General features: G+C 33.3%; 1 pseudogene; it reads left to right on the top strand.

The window, feature by feature from the left end:
* LOC105954308 (uncharacterized) lies at window positions 1–2,943 on the top strand (annotated as a pseudogene).
* Window positions 2,944–18,946: the final 16,003 nt, after the last annotated feature.

Genomic DNA, 18,946 nt, shown 5'->3' with positions numbered 1-18,946 from the left:
CAACTGTCCAAAATGCGGTGATTCAAGATGGAAGATAAATAAATGATCCAAAGTGGTAAAAAAGGGAGTTCCCGCTAAAGTTTTAAGATATTTTCCTATTATTCCAAGATTTAGAAGACTGTTCAAGTCTGAAAAGATGGCTGCAGATCTGAGGTGGCATTTTAATAATAAAAGTAATGATGGAAAAATGCACCATCCCGTTGATTCTGTAACTTGGGATTTAGTTAATGATAAGTGGGAATCATTTGCAATTGAACCACGAAATCTTAGACTTGGTCTTTCCACTGATGGTTTCAATCCATTTTGTATGTTAAGCTCCAGACATAGTTGTTGGCCTGTAATGTTAGTTACATATAATTTGCCTTCTATGTTGTGCATGCAAAAAGAGAACATTATGTTGACATTATTGATTCCAGGTCCAAAGCAACCTGGAAATGATATAGAGTATACTTACAACCCCTCATAGATGATTTAAAAGTATTGTGGCACAATGGGGTGGAGGCATATGATGCATTTAGTAGAACACTATTCAATCTTAGAGCAATTTTATTGTGGACAATAAGTGATTTTCCGGCGTATGGTAATTTGCTGGATGTTGCACAAAGGGTAAAAAAGCATGTCCACATTGTGGAAAAAATACACATCACCGATGGTTACGCTATAGTAGAAAGTTTGCGTATATGGGCCATAGAAAATTTTTGCCACCTGGACATTCATATCGTGGAAAAAGGTCATGGTTTGATAATAATGTAGAAAATGGAATGAAGCCGATAATCTTGACAAGTCGAAACATTTTCGCTGCTCTTGAAAACTTTCAAAATAATTTCGGAAAAGGTAAAACAAAAAAGAAAAATGAATGACAATTTAAATGTGGAGGACAATGATGGCGATGGCAATAATGATACCTTTAACAAAGATGATGATCAAGATGAGCTCGGACGATGGAAGAAAAGGTCAATTTTTTTCGATTTACCATATTGGAAGGTTAGTATTTTTATTTATTTTTTGTTAAATATTACATAAATTAAGATATAAATCTATAATACATAAACATTACTTTAATGGTTTATAGGAACTTCCGTTGCCTCATAATTTAGACGTCATGCATGTAGAGAAAAATATATGTGAAAGTATAATAAGTACAATTTTACATTGTGGAAAGTCAAGAGATGAGATTAATGCTCGGAAAGATTTAGAAGATATACAAATACGAAAATACCTGTATCCACAACCTCGAGGTAGTAGAACATATCTTCCACCAGCTCCGTGGACATTATCAAGGCCTGAGAAAAATAAATTCTGCAAGAGATTGTATGATTTCAAAGGACCTGATGGTTATTGCTCAAATATTGGGAAGTGTGTATCGTTGGAAGATTGCAAGGTTATTGGGCTGAAGTCCCATGATTACCATGTTCTAATGCAACAATTACTTCCAGTTGCTTTACGAGGACTTCTCCCTAAAGGGCCTAGAAAGGTTGTGCATAGATTATCTATTTGTTTCCACAAGTTATGCCAGCGTGTTATTGACGGAGAGAAAATTGCAGTCATAGAGGAGGAAGTTATTGAGACGTTGTGTATGCTCAAGAGACACTTTCCACCTTCATTTTTTGATATTATGGTATATTTAGTGGTTCATCTAGGAAGAGAAGCCCGATTATGTGGACCTGTTCATTTTCGTTGGATGTATCCATTTGAGAGGTAAATATTGTAATATTTTTCTTTTCTAATCCACTTTGTATATCTATATTACTTATACATTATTAACATACAGATATATGAAAATACTTAAAGACTACGTAAGAAATTCTGCACAACCAGAGGGGTGTATTGCTGAATCGTATCTTGCAGAAGAATGCGTAAGATTTTGTAGTGAGTTTCTGAAAAACTCAGTAAAAGTGGAAGAAAAAGACGTCCGCAATGATGATTGTGGCAGTGAGGTAATTCTAGAAGGACGTCCGATATCCGGATCCACATATATTATGCTAAGTGATCAAGAAAAAAAATTGCCCATCTCGCAGTTCTAATGAATACAGCGGTAGTAGATCCATATCTTGAGTAAGTTAATCAAAATTCAATATTTTCAATATTTAAAGCATTTTTTTAACGTAGTTAAGATTTTTTTTTTATCATAGCATGCTTTAGAAGAATTGCAAGGATCTAACATACGCTTAAGAAAAGATGCAACTCTGCTTTGGAATAGACATACTGAAAATTTGCAGCATGGTTGAAAAAGAAGGTTAGGGAATATTTTTGTTAACTTTTGATTTTAATTTTTTATTTGCCAATTAATTTAAATTATTCGTAAAACTTTTTAAACTTTAACAGATACCTATTGACTCAGAGGATCACTCGAACACGTTAAAATGGATTGCATATGGTCCACGAGACAACACTTTGTCTTATACTGGTTATATCATAAATGGGCTCCGATTTCACACCAAAGATGTTCATCGAGAAACTCAAAATAGTGGAGTTATTTATGAGGCAACAAGCATGTGTAGATCAAGCGCAAAAGATACTGCACAAGTGGCAGATTTGGTTACCTATTACAGACTAATAAGTGATATAATATTACTAGATTATCATGTATTTTATGTCCCTATTTTTACGTGCCATTGGGCAAATAAAGGAAATGGTGTTAAGTTTGAAGATGGATTTACCCTTGTCAACCTTAACCAAAGTCAAGCATCATTTGTGAATGATCCATATATCTTAGCATCTCAAGCAAAACAAATATTTTATTCAAGGGATGATGATTCATCTAATTGGTATGTTGTATTGAAGGCACCACCAAGAGGTTTCCATGAACTAGAGGCGATCATTGAAGACGATGAAAATGTAGATGTCAATGTAATTGCACCAATTGAAGTTGATGTGGAATTTGACGAGTCGAATGATGAAGTTAGATATGTCAGGGAGTATTGTGAAGGCATACTTGAATAAATTTTATTTAGCTATTTTTAGAGGGATATATACATGCTGGACAACGTCTGTGATCATAAGACTTTATAGTTTATATTGAAACTTACATTTACTAGACAACATTTTTTTTTTTTTTTTGCATCAACAATTCGATATCTATGACTTTTATTTGTTTATTTTTTTACTTATCTTGTGTTTAAGGATTCACCAATTTTGTTAGTTGCATGTCAATTATATGTCACTTTTGTTTCCTTATGTATTTACTAATGCAATGAGTGTTTGGATCAAAGTGTTAGTTATGTGTAAAACTGGTGAATATCTATTATTTGTTTTTATATCTCTACATATCATTTTTCTTTCCAAAAATGCTGATATAATTATTCTTGTGTGAAACAGGTGAACAAAAATGAAAAATTGTGCTACGAAGAAAGTTTCCAAGAAACGAAAACGTGTTAAGGGGATTACACAAACATCTGAGGCTAACAATACCGATATGGAAGCACGCGATGACACATTTGTCAATAGTTATCATGTTTCTGAACCCGATGTACCAAGATCCACTACTGAATTGGTCCAAGAAGATGTACCAATATCACAAGATTCAACATTGGACGTGAAGGGACTTAAGAAAACCAGAGGTCCAACCAGAATGAAACATATTGCGATGGATCCAGGGAGTATGATACATGTCGAATTTACTAACATGGGTGAACCGTGTGGAAAGGGGTCGGTTACCCTATCATCTTATTTAGGTCCACTAGTACGGGAGCACGTTCCTGTAACGCTGCATGATTGGAGAAAGTTCGGTGATGACAAAAAAATAGTTTTGTGGAAATCGATACAAGTTTAGTTTTGTGCATATATTCATGTATGTGTTATACTGATTTTCATTTATTTTATTTACGTATATGGAGACTGCTTGAGCATATTCTGTATTGGTTGTTATATGCTCAGGTTTTTTTGTTAATATAATTATTGGAATACATGTCTTCAAATTAGCTGATTGTTTTATTTTATTTTTCTGATAGGCACGATTCGACATTGACGAGGAATGGCAAAAGAAAATTGTGTTTAAGTCAATGGGATGTTTATGGAGGGCTTCAAAGTCAATGTTAGTCAAACAAATACAATTGGCAAAGAATGAGGATGAAAGACTAGAACTACGACCGAATAACATTCAAAGTATGATGGAGTGGAAAAGGTTTATCAAAGAGAAAACAAGTCAAACATTTAAGGTACTATGTAAAATATTTACGATTATTTTTGGGTAAGTTTTTAGAGTTAAATTCATGTTATTAATTTTATATGAAACAGCAGTAAGTTACAAATTATGGTATTGAATATTTAAAATTATACTAATGTATTAGAATTTTAGGATACAAGCAGTAAGTACAAAGAGATTAGGAGCAAACAAATCTCACACACCTGCAGCAGAAAAGGAATGACTCGACTAGCGGAAGACATGGTAATGCATATTCCATAATTAATCTAAATATTTGTACATTGTAGATAGATTTATTAATACCATTTTATGTTACAGAAAAAGAATAGTGCACACCCGTCTTCTGTATCTAGGGTCGATGTTTGGATTACGTCACGCACAAGAAAGGATGGTCAACCAGTAAACACTTGGGTTAAGAAACTATTGTAAGGATTTATACTAATATGTACTATATATAAAAATATTTTTTAATTTGTGCAATGTTTCTAATTACTTCATTTTTAATATTGGATATTTTTATATGTGTGAATCAGGAGAAGCTCAATAAATTTGAAAATGAGTCACCATCGTCTTCAATTAATATCAGGGATGATTCTCTTTCCAAAGTTTTGGGACAAGAAAAATATGGTCGATTAAGAGGAATGGGAAGAGGAATGACCATTAGTAAATTGATGTTGTTCAGTGCAAATGAGAAGTATATATCACAGATGGAAAATAGGATAACACAATTGGAGAACTTGATCAAGAAGAATAATGTAAGTAATTGTCATTATATAAATTTTGAAATATTATTACTTAACTACATCCAAACCTCTGGTGTTAGGTTAATCAAAGTGAAGAAGCGGACAAATCATCTTCAAAGGTACTTCTCTATAGTTTAAATGATTACGTAAAACTATGATTCTCTACATGAACATTTAATTTGTATGAATGTATTTATTAACATATTATACCAGCGCTTTAAACTAAATATACACACACACACACATAGCATGTAATAATTAGCAGTGCTTGAGAATTTGTTTACAAAGATTCTTACATAGTGATTGATTGTAGGATGATCATTCCGACTCAAATCAAGTTTGCAAGTTAGTAGATTGGAGAGGAACAAACGAAATTGTTGCCGAAGGTTGTGTTATATCAATTGATCCAAAAGAACTCGTCGGTGGAATTCCCCTTGGACCTGATGCAATGAAAGTTTTGGTTGATATTCTAATAAAACCAGATGTTTTTTTTGTGGAGGCCTACTGTTAATATGAGCCTTATTCAACACGCTCAGGATAAGATAATAGCTTGGCCTGCTGAGAGCGTTATTTTGCAAGTTCAGCAAGAGTCTGATGAACGAGACAACGTATCTCCTAATTCGGTAAGGATGTGTTTTTTTTTACTTGAAAATTTTGTAAAAGATAGCTATGATTAATATGAACTTATTATATTGTTGATAGAGTAACTCAAGGAACAAATGCAAATTGATTAATTGGAGGAGAGGGAAAGATGAATTGGTTGCAGAAGGTCGTTTATATTCGAATGACCCAAATGCATTAATAAATGATATTCCTCTTGGGCCAAACGCCATGATAGTTTGGGGGGATGTTCCAAAAAGTCCTGAAGCATGTTTATGGCGGCCTACATCACATATGTCACTTATCACACATGCAATCAACTCTACAATAGCTTGGCCTGCAGATAAAGTCATAATGGAATCGAATTCAGAAAGAGAAGTAAATATTTCATCCCCTGTGGTAAGAAGGTGTCTGTGTTTATGTATATACATACAAATTGTGAATATGAATCTTATTTTCTTCTTCTTTTTATGTTTTATGATTTTTCATGTTTGATTTATTAGAGTGTGAACACTAACAATGTAAAGAAGTGCAAATTATTGGATGTTACTGGATCTGGTAGAATAGCTGCAGAAGGACGATGGTCCTCAAGTGATCCGAAACAAGTTGTTCATTTTGTTCCCCTGGGTCCTAATGCAACGAGTGTTTGGATCGATACTTCGAAAATTCCCAGTGCGTCGCTTTGGAGGTCTTACGGATAAAGTATTATTAGTTTAAACCTCTGGTAAGTAATATAACAGATTTTTACTTTTTTGGAGAAATGTATTTGTGACTTGCATGTCCTCTTACCTTTAAGAAAATCTTTATATATATTTAATATCGAGAAAACTTATATATAGATCGCCTTATAATTTGGTAATACAGGTTGTAAAATGAGTCTTATGCTTGTTTGGTGGATTTATTTTGTTAGATAATTGTAATGATTAATTATACTCATTTCGTCAATTTAGTTATATTCGATATACTGGATATTAGACTAGTCTTAGGTCATTAATTTATCTTCTAGTTGTAATATTTGAATAAACACTATGTAATTTTATGTTGTTAACAGGAAATATAGAAATTAAGAGACATTGCACGGAAGCTGATTTTGGAGTTCTTGAAATTGGCAGTGAAGATGATCCTTTTTTTCTTGTCTTATTTCAAACATTTATCTAAACTGATATTTTTGAAGTTTATGACTTGAATCGTATCGAATCATATTAACAATGATTATTATTTTGTTTATGTTATTTACAAAAATCTTAGAAGTTATTCTTTTTAATGTTTTTTTCAAATTGTAAATATTAGCAAAAAATAATAGCTACGCAGAAAATTCCAAAATTTGGGAGATAATTAAGAGCATTTATGAAATGCTATAAGAAATAAACCATAGCATTAAATTCAAAGTTATCATATATATTTGAAACAAATAAATCCTAATACAACACTACGACAAGCGTATTATAAAGTTAACAATAGCATAATTACTGCACCACAAGATATAACCATAGCGTTTCTAAAATACTATCAATAATACATACACTAGCGGGAGCAATCTGCTATTGTACAACTAAAATAGCGTCTTTCTCATGCTATAGAAGACTTTCAATTAGATTAACAAACCGCTATGGTATGCACCTATGATAGCGTTTATTATACGCCAGAGAAACTGTATAATAGCGTTTTACATGAGTCATAAAATACTATAACAAGAACACTAAAATTACGCTATTGAATCGTCCATTACAATAGCGACGTACAAACGTTGTAGAAAATTTCCAATATCATAGCACTTATAAAACGCTATGGTATATCTCGGACCTATTATAGCTTGGGCGGAAAAAGCGTTTGCAAAAACGCTATGTTATCCTACGATAGCGATTTTCACACGCTATGAATGGAGTTTTGTGTTGTAGTGATGGGATTTAGATCCAATAGACAAATATAACCCGTAGTTAATCTAGCCCGATTATATTTGCCCAAATGTAGATCACAATCAATCATATCCATTATATGACCCTAAATTAATTTTCCTCACACTTGATAATCTCGCGAATTCAAAATCGTCGTGTGTCAAGTCTAACCTACCAATCAAAGATGCTCATAGAACTTAATTATTCCAAACTAATGCAGTCCCTAGTTAATCTAGCCGACCACGTTAATCTAGCATAACTCTTTTCTATGGCTACCTTCATCGTTATGTCAATTGAATTACAGCTTACTTTACCATAGCACTCCCCGCTAACACGGCTTACTGCACTACAGTAAAGGGCTACACATAATTCAATCGTTCGCAGAAGGAAAGAAAAATTCAACAAATTGGTTTTTCTTTATGGCTTGAAATAATTCTTAATTAGATTACGAATGAGGGATTTTAATAAAATGTTTTATCTCATCAGAAGGTTCGGATTGGTCTATGTGATTCCTACATCTATGTTCTCTAAAGGTATATGGAAGCGCATATTGTCCAAAGAGGAACATACGATCTAGCTATATAATTAGTTACATTAATTACTTATCGGGTTTCTCAAAATAATAATAGGACCTCAACTAGCATAAATCACTCAAATAATGTTGAGGTACTAGTAATTAAGTTGAAGTATAATCAATATTATATGTGTGTTCTATATATTAATGGAAATCAATTTAATAACTTAAATTAATTAATTAATTAATCTAACACCTATTTACTAAATAGATGATTGTTGATTCGATTATCTAATTGGGATTAAATGAAAATAATTTTTCGAAAATTAAAATCAATTTGTTTTAAGTTTAATTTTAGAAATCTAAAATATATTTTTTATTATTATTATTATTATTATTTTTTCAGTGAACCGGTTCGGCCCGACCAGTCTGACCGGTTCGGACCGAAAGGGTCCGGTTCTGCCCGGTCCAGTTGACCCAAATCAGTGGGCCGGGTCAGCCGGACCGAGAACCGGTCTGACCAACCGAATCCAAGTGGATTCGGTCAATTGGATCGTGCACAACCATCGCACAGGCCGGTTCGACCGGTTCGATCCGAACAAATTAAAAACCGACGTTTTAAATAAAATTTCAGATCCGATTTTCAAATTTTAAACAATTTTAAAACTGGAAAAATTCTAAACAATATATCAAAAATATTTTAAACTTTCGAAAACTCCCAATTATATAATACAACAATCACTACTTTAATAAATCGAACATGCATCAAAATAATAGCATATTAAAAATGCAATTAATTGCGCAACGAGCTCTGATACCAATGTTGGGAATCGGGCACGTGTACGCAGCGGAAAACAAAAATTTTATGCGAATTAAATGAATTTAAAACACATAATCACATGCCCGATAAATGTAAACAATTAATTGCGTACCTTTGCGCTTCCAGCGAAATTAAAAACAACATACATGCGAATTATTTAATCGACATTAAATCAACTAGCATTCTCGCATTAAATCAGTTAATCATGCTCGCAGTAAATAACGAATTTCATGTAATCACATAATATACATAAATTCATACAACGTACTTACTATACGAACATGCATATTTAATCTAACTTAAATGGAATCGAATATCTACGGATTCAAAACTTTACCTCTTGAAGCGTGAGGTAGACACACGAAACGAAGCAAGATTGCAACGGAAACCAATCCGGGGCAGCGACGACGAAGCGGCGGTGGCGACGGCGTGAGCAACGGCGGCGCGTGTGGTTCACGCGCTGTCTTCGGGTGGGGCGTGGAGGCGCGTGCGTCGTTGGCTCGGTGGCTGCTCCTCGATTCTTCGATTCTTCGATCTTCCTCCTCTCGGATTTCACCTCGTATACTTCGATCCACTAAAACGTGGCACTAGACATGAAATAGTTAGAATAAAACAGAAGAAACGAAAAGAGGAAAGAACTACCAATAGGATCGGCCAAGAGTTGGCCGATTCCGGCGAGATGGTGGCGAAGGCGGCGGTGGTGGCCGCGGAAGGAGGTTGGCCGAGAGAGAGAGATGAGCGGCTAGGGTTTTGTTTTACGGTTGTGTGTCTTTGCAAGACCTATAAATCAAGTATTTATAGTGTCTTGCATAAAAGCCCTAACGTGCTTAAGTTGGACTGGGCCCAACATCTTAAGCTCGTTAGTTGTTTATTCGCTCGTTTATCTCAATTCAATAATCGGAAAATTGTAACAATTAAAATTTATGAATCATTATAATGTCCTCGTAATTACGAGTGCCAATTCTCGATTTTCAACTTTCCAAAAGTGGAAACCCTAATTCAGTGCACTTCTAAATTTGGAAACTTCCCGATTTAGAAAGTTCACTAAGATGTTCGCCTATTCTTGTCCTTTTCTTATTCTGTTTCATAATTCAAAATTACGAATGTTGGACTCAATCATATTGACTTCCAATCATGCAAAGATAAAACATTTTTATCTTTGACCGTTTATTCAAAGATCTCATGTGCACGAACAGTGTGACTCTCGATGGTTTAGGTGTAAGCTAGCCGTGGGCCCACAACCCTTTGTGGTCAAAACTCGGTCCTTAGAGTTACGATTAAGATGAAGCTCGTTTCACCTTAATGACCAAACGAATCAAGATTGGTGTCTAGCAACTACGCGTCATGATTCCCTAGATACAAATGAAGTGCCTGCAAGAACCTTTTGATACAGTTAGCGTACAGTACGATCCCTTCGATTCATATGTCCCGATTAAATTAGAGGCATTGGTTCATCGAGACCTCCTTAGTAGTTCAATGACTGTGCGATCGTTCTAAGTGTTGTAATCGGTACGTACATGACTTAGATAATCGAATTCTCTAATCATCACTTAGTCAGCTCTGGCCAGAGACTTAGAGATTACAAACTATGAGAACACACAGGACATCCAAGACTATTCTAGCGATCCAATCCCCGACTACAATGCACAGACCTCCCACTAGATTTTGGAATGCATGAACACTGGTCCTTGGGGTGGTCCTCGGTGGAACTCAGGGACAGGTCACGATACAGCTGGTCCTCTAGTGAAGTCACAGTGATGTCTAGGTCATAAGGACTAATGGTGTACAACTATACCATAGATATCTCTACTCGATTATTGAGAACCACTTAGAGATTTCTAGGGTGAGGGGGTTCAGTGAATTCGTCAACTTACGAGCATCCACTTCTGCATGCCGATATCACAATAACGTTTACTGATGAGATGTACACATACACTAAGTGCTAGTCTCTTAATGGGAAAGGCCGATATCCTCATTGGTGGCGTAACCCTTCGACTAGGAACACGTTTAACAGTTATAATACTAAAGTAAATATCTCACGATTCTAACGATCAATTACTAGTACTTGTAATAACTGTAAGGACTATATCTATGCTTGTGACAAATGGACAAAGATATAGAATGTTAATGTGTTTTATCATTAATACGAAAAAGGTTTGTTTATTACAATAATAAATGGAAAGACCACTGCCACAAGTTGGCTTGTTGATCACCTACTCTAACATCCATTTGATTGGTTAAAAAAATTATCAAAAAACATATCATCATTGGGTATAACTGTACATGTCATTATATAATTATTAACTTTATATATAATATTAATTTGTAGATATAGAAATTACCATCAAAGCATGCGTATCACATTTAACAAATCAACAACAATTTTAATTTTACACGTTTATAAAACCACCTTCTTACAAATATTTTCCTAGAATAAGATCTACAATATTTCTTCTCTCAATAAAAAATGGGGACAATTAGCCATAACCCCCTCTACTGTTTTTTAATAAGGGGGATCCAGCCATATTTTCAATATTAGTAGAAAATCCACTATTGTAATGATTCCCGAAAATAGCCTCCTGAAAGACACATACACAAAATCCGTAAATTTGGGATCCCTGCAATGGTGTGTGATTGATTATATCCCAAAAAAATTGTTTTTCAAATCTTTCCATAACTCCCATCTGCAAACTCTAGTTTTTTTGATATATAATTTAAATAAATTTAATTTTTTATTTATTGTTTTATTTAAAAATTAACAATAATAGCTTTAAAAAAATATTTTTCTTTTAATTTTTTATTTATAAAATATTTTACTTTTTTTTTAATTTTTTTAATTTCCATTTTTTTGTTCGGAATCAACTATAAAGATTCTGAAACCCACTATAATATTTCCGAAATCGACTGTAATTTCAATTTTTTTTTCATTTTTCTTAATTTTAATTTTCAGTTAATTTTTGCATTTTTCCAGAAAACAACATTTTTTTAGCCACGTTTTTTTTAATAAAAACAACTATAAATTATAAAACAACTATTAAAAAATAACTACTTTTTTCAACTATTAGTTTTTTTCGCCATAATCAACTATTAGAAAATTGTAAAACAACTATAAATTAACGTACATCAACTATAAAATATCGAAATCACCTACAAAGCTGTCAAAATCAACTATAAAATTATTGAAAATCAACTAAAAAAAATCAAACAACAAATTATCGAAATTGGCTATGAAATTAAAAAACCCCCAATGGCACTGGAAGTGAGAAGTGGAGATTTCTTTGATGGGGAAGTTGGTTTTCGCTGCTTGGCTGACGTAACGCCTGATTTCTTCAACTACAAAAAACTGAAAATAACTACAAAAAACTACAACATTATAAAAATCAACTACAAAGAACTGAAAACAACATTATAAAAATCAACTACAACATTATAAAAATTTACTACAAAAAACTGAAAATAACTACAAAAAATAAAAAAATAACTTTAACATTAACAAAAACAACTATACCGGTATCGAAATCAACTATAACAATAAATATCCAAATTTCAGCAAAACTACTATTACTTCGAGAGAATACAAGTACAAAACACCATCTACTCAGATCCAATTCACTCTTCAACATTTAACATGGCACAATTCTTCGAGATCAAATGCTATTTAATGATTCAATCAAGACACAACTCATAACTTTTAATCTAAGAAAATAATTAATCGAAAAATAAAAACGAATAAATATTCAAATTACAATGGAATACATAAAAACTTCAAAAGAATTTCTAGCAAGGATATGAATAGAATTGAAATCCATTACAACATGAAATTACGAACACTACGAATAACTTACAGTAACTGTCTTTGTAGAAAAATCTCTTTGTGTTCATATGCCTCTTCCGTCTTGAAAATCTCCTCAAACTAAAACAATTATCTATGACAATTCCCTGAGAACAAGTGAAATAAGATTTTGAGCGAGAAAGGAGAGAAAACAGGGAGGAGATGTCGTAGTCGTCGGTGGCTGTGGAGGAGCAGCAGCGAGGAGGAGGTTAGAGTTGAAGATGACGTGAAAAAAAATAAAAAAAAATAAAGAACAGAGAAGAGAAGAAACAAGAGAGAGAGAGAGAGATAGAGAGAGAGAGAGAGAGAGAGAGAGAGAGAGACGGCTAGTCAAGAGAAAAGAAAAAGGAAGAAGATAAATAGGGTTTGGTGATATTATATGGTAATTAAGGGTGATATAGGTTTACTATTTCAAATTTTAATTTATGCTAAATTGAAATTAAAATAAGGGGGGTTTCACTAATATGCAAAATAGGGTTATATCCATCATAATATAACCAAATGTGTTGGGGGTTTTCACTAATTATCCCATAAAAAAATGTATCATCTTTTTATTGCATTTAATGTTTTTATATTATTACCATATGTAATTTATTGTTTTTTTTCCATCGTTCATAGACAATTATATATAAACCCCCACAAATTCACTTTATTCCACCACCATTTTTCATTCGAACAATAAGTATGAAATCTATGAGGTACGTGATATACATTGTCATAACAGCTTTTTTTACTGTACATTTAAATTTATTTCCAATACAATAACACATATAGGGAGATGGAAAGCTCCGATGACGTTACAGAATGTACATGGAGATGGAAAGCTCCGATGAAGTTAATGATGGTGTTGTGTTGTCGTCAAAGGTATAAAATTTAAAGATTTTTTAGTTTCTCAAACAATATTTAAACTGTTTATAAATGAATGTATCTTCTGATTTGCCTCATAATCAATATTTTGGACCTGCAGGATTCGGTTTTGGTAATAGAAATACATGATGGTGAGGTTGATTGCTTGATCACTGCTGCGCCACTCCTTCAAAGAGAAGCAGTGACGGTTTTATTGATTCTCCTGATGATGATGTCAATGTCAGTGACGATATATGCCGCTTCGCAATTCGAGCTTGATATATGGAGCTTTACCTCAATGGAGGAACGAATTATTGGTTGTCACAGCCTTAAAGTCATGGATCGATAGTTGGAACAAAATCTTCATCTTCCTCATTCAGTCACGTCCTTATATGTGGCTTTGGGAGAAAAAGTTTACCATTTTCCAAATAATATTACTAAACTTTTTAGTTTTTTGATGTTAGAGAAAAATAGGTTTTAAAATATGTTGCAGAGAGCTGTAAGCAATGCTTCGGTTTGGTTTGAATTCGTTTCGATTTCGCTCGGATGGTGTAGCGACTAGCGTGCATGTATTCTGTTGGCAAGTGAAATATGTTCCAAGGGGTGAGGAAGCCGGTTTTAGAAGAAGTATTATTGTTTCAAAATGCAACTTCTAAAATTGCAATTAGCTCCCAAATTTTATGTAAATTTTGAACTGGATCAGGGCTAGTTTCCAATAATAGTAATTTTAATATGATTTCTTAAGGTTTAAGTATTATCATTTCAGTCCCTGATCTTCAAGATTTCTATTAAAATAATGTGACATATTTACAACTTGCCCTTTAACCCTTCAAATTGAAATTATATATTTTCACCCCTATATAACACACACACACACACACACACACACATTGATATTTTATTCTGCATGATGTATTTTTAATTTCGAAAGATGAAATATCAAAATACCACCCTCATTTCATAACTCTATTGGAATTAAAAATTACTATTTTTTAGTATGAAAATTGGTAGTTAAAGGTTTTCATAGCCCATTTAATAACCCCACTCGAGGTGCTCGTGCTTTAAATAGTTTATATTAACAAATACAATATCAATCGGCAAATCAGTAGTTTGTACAATCCATTTTTAGTTACAAACTCAATAAGAGATAGTCGTTTACATATTTTTATTTTTCTCATTTTGAAATTGACCTCCGTGCAACGCACGGGTAAAGTACTAGTTGATTTTTATGTTTTAAGCTCAATGTCAATGTTAGATTTAGTTTTACTTTTGATTTTATAAATTTATTTGTAGCAAATATAAATAGGATCTTGGATTTTTTTTTCCAGACATCATAGTCGCACAATTCAGTTTAGATTTAAAGCCCATTCGACAAAGATTATTTTAAATAACTGATAACCTCTTATATTTGATAAAAGTTTTTATGAGCGGACAAATTGTTATTTCTTATGTTTAGAATTAATTTTTGAAGTGTTTGGATGATTAGGTTTTAAGTCATTTTTATTGTTTTTAAGATTTTAAATAAAAATGTGGGGTATATATAATTTAAAAAAGTCTGTTATCAGCCCTCGAGCAACTTAGGTATGTTTGGTAAGCTTTTGGGCTTCCGTTTCAATTTTATTTTGGAGAATGATGTTTTTGGAGAAAAATATGAAAATATGTGTTTTAAGAATAAACAATTTGTATTGTAGCCAATCAAATCATGTCTGAAACGCGTCAGGAAAAAAGGTATTTTGTAAGAACAATTTGAAAGATAAAGTGATTATAGTTTGTATTAAAAAAGTTATTTTAGTTTGTATTTCAGTGAAGATATTTTTTTACTGTAGCAGTCAAATCACGTTTGTTACAGAGAAAAACATTTGAATTTTTCTTGGAGAAAGTTTTTGAAAGATATTTTTTATTTGGGAAAAGAGTGAAAACAATTTGAAAACGATAACAAACATAGTCTTAGTTTTTAAGTTTTTAAAATCTTTTTGAAAAAAAATGCCAACCATTTTGAAAGAGATTATAAGGTCTTATAAGTTACTTGGTGCAACATTCATTTTTTGGGCGTGGATTGAATTTTTGGAATGAAATTTATAACGAATGGCGAAGGAAATGTTTAGTTGAATTTGTTATTTGGTTCTAATAAGTTTTATCACCAAGGACCTATATCGTAAGACCTCTACATTAAATTATTGCCACAACCTGCCGGTGAGGTCAATGTTTTCCACTCTTGAGCTCCGATGTGTGGCCGCACTCCACCAACAATGCTAAAATGCTTGTGAACTTGAGTACTCCTATGTGTGGGCTCCTACAAAAGTATAACTGCAACGGAATTAGATCAACCATAAGAATTCGGGGGGGCGGGGGGGGGGGGGGGGGGGGGGGGGGGGGGGGGGGGGGGGGGGGAGGGGGAGAGGGGTATGACAACGGGCATACATGAGAGAATTGAAAGAGAACGAAGATGTTCAACGAAGGATATAAGGCTAGGGCTTTAAACGATTTGAGGGTAATTGGTATATATATACCGGGTATAATTGTAATTAGAAGTGGAATGTGATAGCAGAAAAGTAAAATAACATAGTAAATTTGAGTGAAAGACATACGGAATTACCCTATCTCACACATCAGATGGTCCCAATGTTTTGAAAACCTGACCGGACCGGACCAGCCGGTTGAACCGTGAACCGGTGCCTTGTCCGGTCCGGTTAGCACTATAAACTCGAAAATCACAAAAAACCAGTCCAATTGTCAAAATCCGGTACTTTGACCGGTCCGACCGGAAACCGGCTAAAAACTGATTTTTTGGCTAACCCGCACATTATTAATTAATTAAAAAAAACAAACATTTTTTTCGCCTGTATCACAAGAAATTAATTGCAATTTGATTTATGCCCTAAATAATAGCCTAATACAGTTTAACAACTCAACAACTAAACAATAGTAGGTTTTAATCTTAAAAAAAAAACGTAAAGACTTTGGTTTTATTGTCTTTTACATGTATTTATTATTTACTTTAAATATTGGGTCTATTAGATATAACCCCCTTAAACATTCAAATAATAGGGGTAGACCCAAATTTATATTTGCCATTTTGATAACAACCCAAACTTTTTCTAATTACATAATTACCCTCAATCAAATCCCACAAAACCCGTTACTTTACCTTTTGAAATAAAATCAAATCCTTCCTATTTTCCCGTTAAATCACTATCATCCCAAACCCACTATCGAATAAACTGCAAAACCTCCCAGAACAACTTCCCGGTACGGCCGATTGAAAGGGGAAGACGTCTGGACTGCCGTGAAACGACGATTTTCGTGCACTCCGAGCAAGCTGTCGTAGGCACGTCGTCGCCACTCGCTGAATCGCTATCATCCATCGATTTGTTGATATGTTTTGGCTAAATCGATTATCACGTTTGTGTAATTGCAGATCTGTTATAATCGCATACCGAATTCGAGCACTAAATCAGTGATATTGCAACAATTGATGGGCAGGACATCCACCATAAGTGATATCGTCGTTGGCCGTCGCCGTCGCCATCGCCGTCACTGCTCCAAGCTAGGGTTACTCAAATTTAGGATTACTCAAATCTAGGGTTTTGATAATTCTTCGGCCCATAGTTGATTAACGAGATGCATAGTCGACTTACATCTGTATTAATATACTATCCCATATCATTTAATAGACTATCCCACTGGTATAATTTTACTATGGATCTCGTTAATCGACTATGGGCCGAAGAATCATCAAAACCCTAGATTTGAGAGTGACGGCGGCGGATTTGTGTTTTAAAATTAATAGACTATCTCATATCTTTTAATAGACTATCCCATGTATCTAATTCGACTATGGGTTTAGTTAATTGACTATTGGAAAAATAATAATATATATGGAAACTGAATAATATGTTTGTTTGAAATACTAATCAATTAGGGTAATTTTCCTTATTATATGAAAACGATTAAGGTAAATAATAATATATATGAAAAAATAATAATATATATGGAAACTGAATAATATGTTTGTTTGAAATACTAATCAATTAGGGTAATTTTCCTTATACCATGTAATAGACTATCTTATTGATCTAATTCGACTATGGATCTCGTTAATCGACTATGGATCCCGTATTATTCAACCACATAGTATATTAATAATTTCAATATAGTACATTGATCTGCTATGATAGTATATTACGGTTATAGTAGTGATATGAATTGTGTTACAAACAATATACCACTGAAATGACAAGAACATTGAGAACAACACCAACGTAAAGTATTCCAACATAACCAATAAAATAGTACATTAATAATCCCATAATTTCAATCTAGGGTTTTGATAAAATACATAAAACACATCATAACACAATCAAACCAATATGTCGAGTTAAAAAACTCTAGTACATTAATAATCTCATAATAGTATAATAAAATGATAATGGTAGTATCATACGGTATTCATAATAGTATACTACTGTATTACAACGGTTTAAAACTTAACCGAAGTTATCGAGCCAAGATACATTCACCAACGCCTTCCAGCCTATATGTATGCTTATATCCCACCCATCGAGTTGTGGCCACTTTGAAATAACAAATGCAACCAATGAACCGCGAGTTAACCCATTCGAACACCTCTTTATAGCAACCAACCCACCAAATCTCAACAAGATCCGTACAAAATTCGCCATCGATAAAAACCTTGAATCATGATACGACATTAAAAATGCAGAATACTAAAAAATATATTAATATGATCAAAAATAAACTTAAAATGCAAAATCCATACGATAACTTAAAAAATACTACGAAATATATTTTAATGTACTACCCAGCGTCCTAAAATCCGCTGTTACAAACAAATAAACCAACTATCGACCGGGATCAGACTCATGAACTCCACGACAGCGGACAGTTATTTCAATTAATGCGTAAACCAACTACGATGTTCATATAAAACAACTCTGGTCCGATATGCGTGAACCATCATCATCTAACTCTGTCAATCCTCTTCCAAACAAACATCATCAGCCAAAAAATAACGATGTATATATGACGGAATAATTTTGTTAAAAAACGTTCTACTTAATAGAATCAAGTATCAACACAATTCTTAAAAATTTCTAACCACCGTAATCGACAATCCTAGACATTGAGCGAAAAATAAAAACGAATAACGCATTCATACCCGGTTAACAACGTCCAACAACGAACGCTCAAATTCGATCCTATTTCAACGACGGTGCAGAAATCTTCAAAGACGATAAAAAACCGCTGGAACGCTGAAGAGAACCTTCGAAAAATATTGTACACGATTTGATATAACGGCCAATGATCTCACGTAATTTTATTCCGTGATTTTAGGCAACGTATCAGCAAATCTCAAATCACGTAGTAAATGAAATAAATGCCGTTTAAAAATAAAACAGGGGTATTAAAGGCAAATTATATAATATATTTTGTCAAGTTGGCAAAATTGGGTCTATCTCAAAAAGGGGAAAAAAAATTGGATCTACCTCATTAGAAAATATGAACAAGGGGGTTATCCCTAATAAACCCTT

The sequence above is a fragment of the Erythranthe guttata genome, chromosome 10 (assembly GCF_056151865.1).
Source record: "Erythranthe guttata isolate IM_541 chromosome 10, IM_541, whole genome shotgun sequence".
Classification (NCBI taxonomy): domain Eukaryota; kingdom Viridiplantae; phylum Streptophyta; class Magnoliopsida; order Lamiales; family Phrymaceae; genus Erythranthe; species Erythranthe guttata.
The sequence above is the reverse complement of the archived record's forward strand: the minus strand, read 5'-3'. Positions and strand labels throughout refer to the sequence as shown.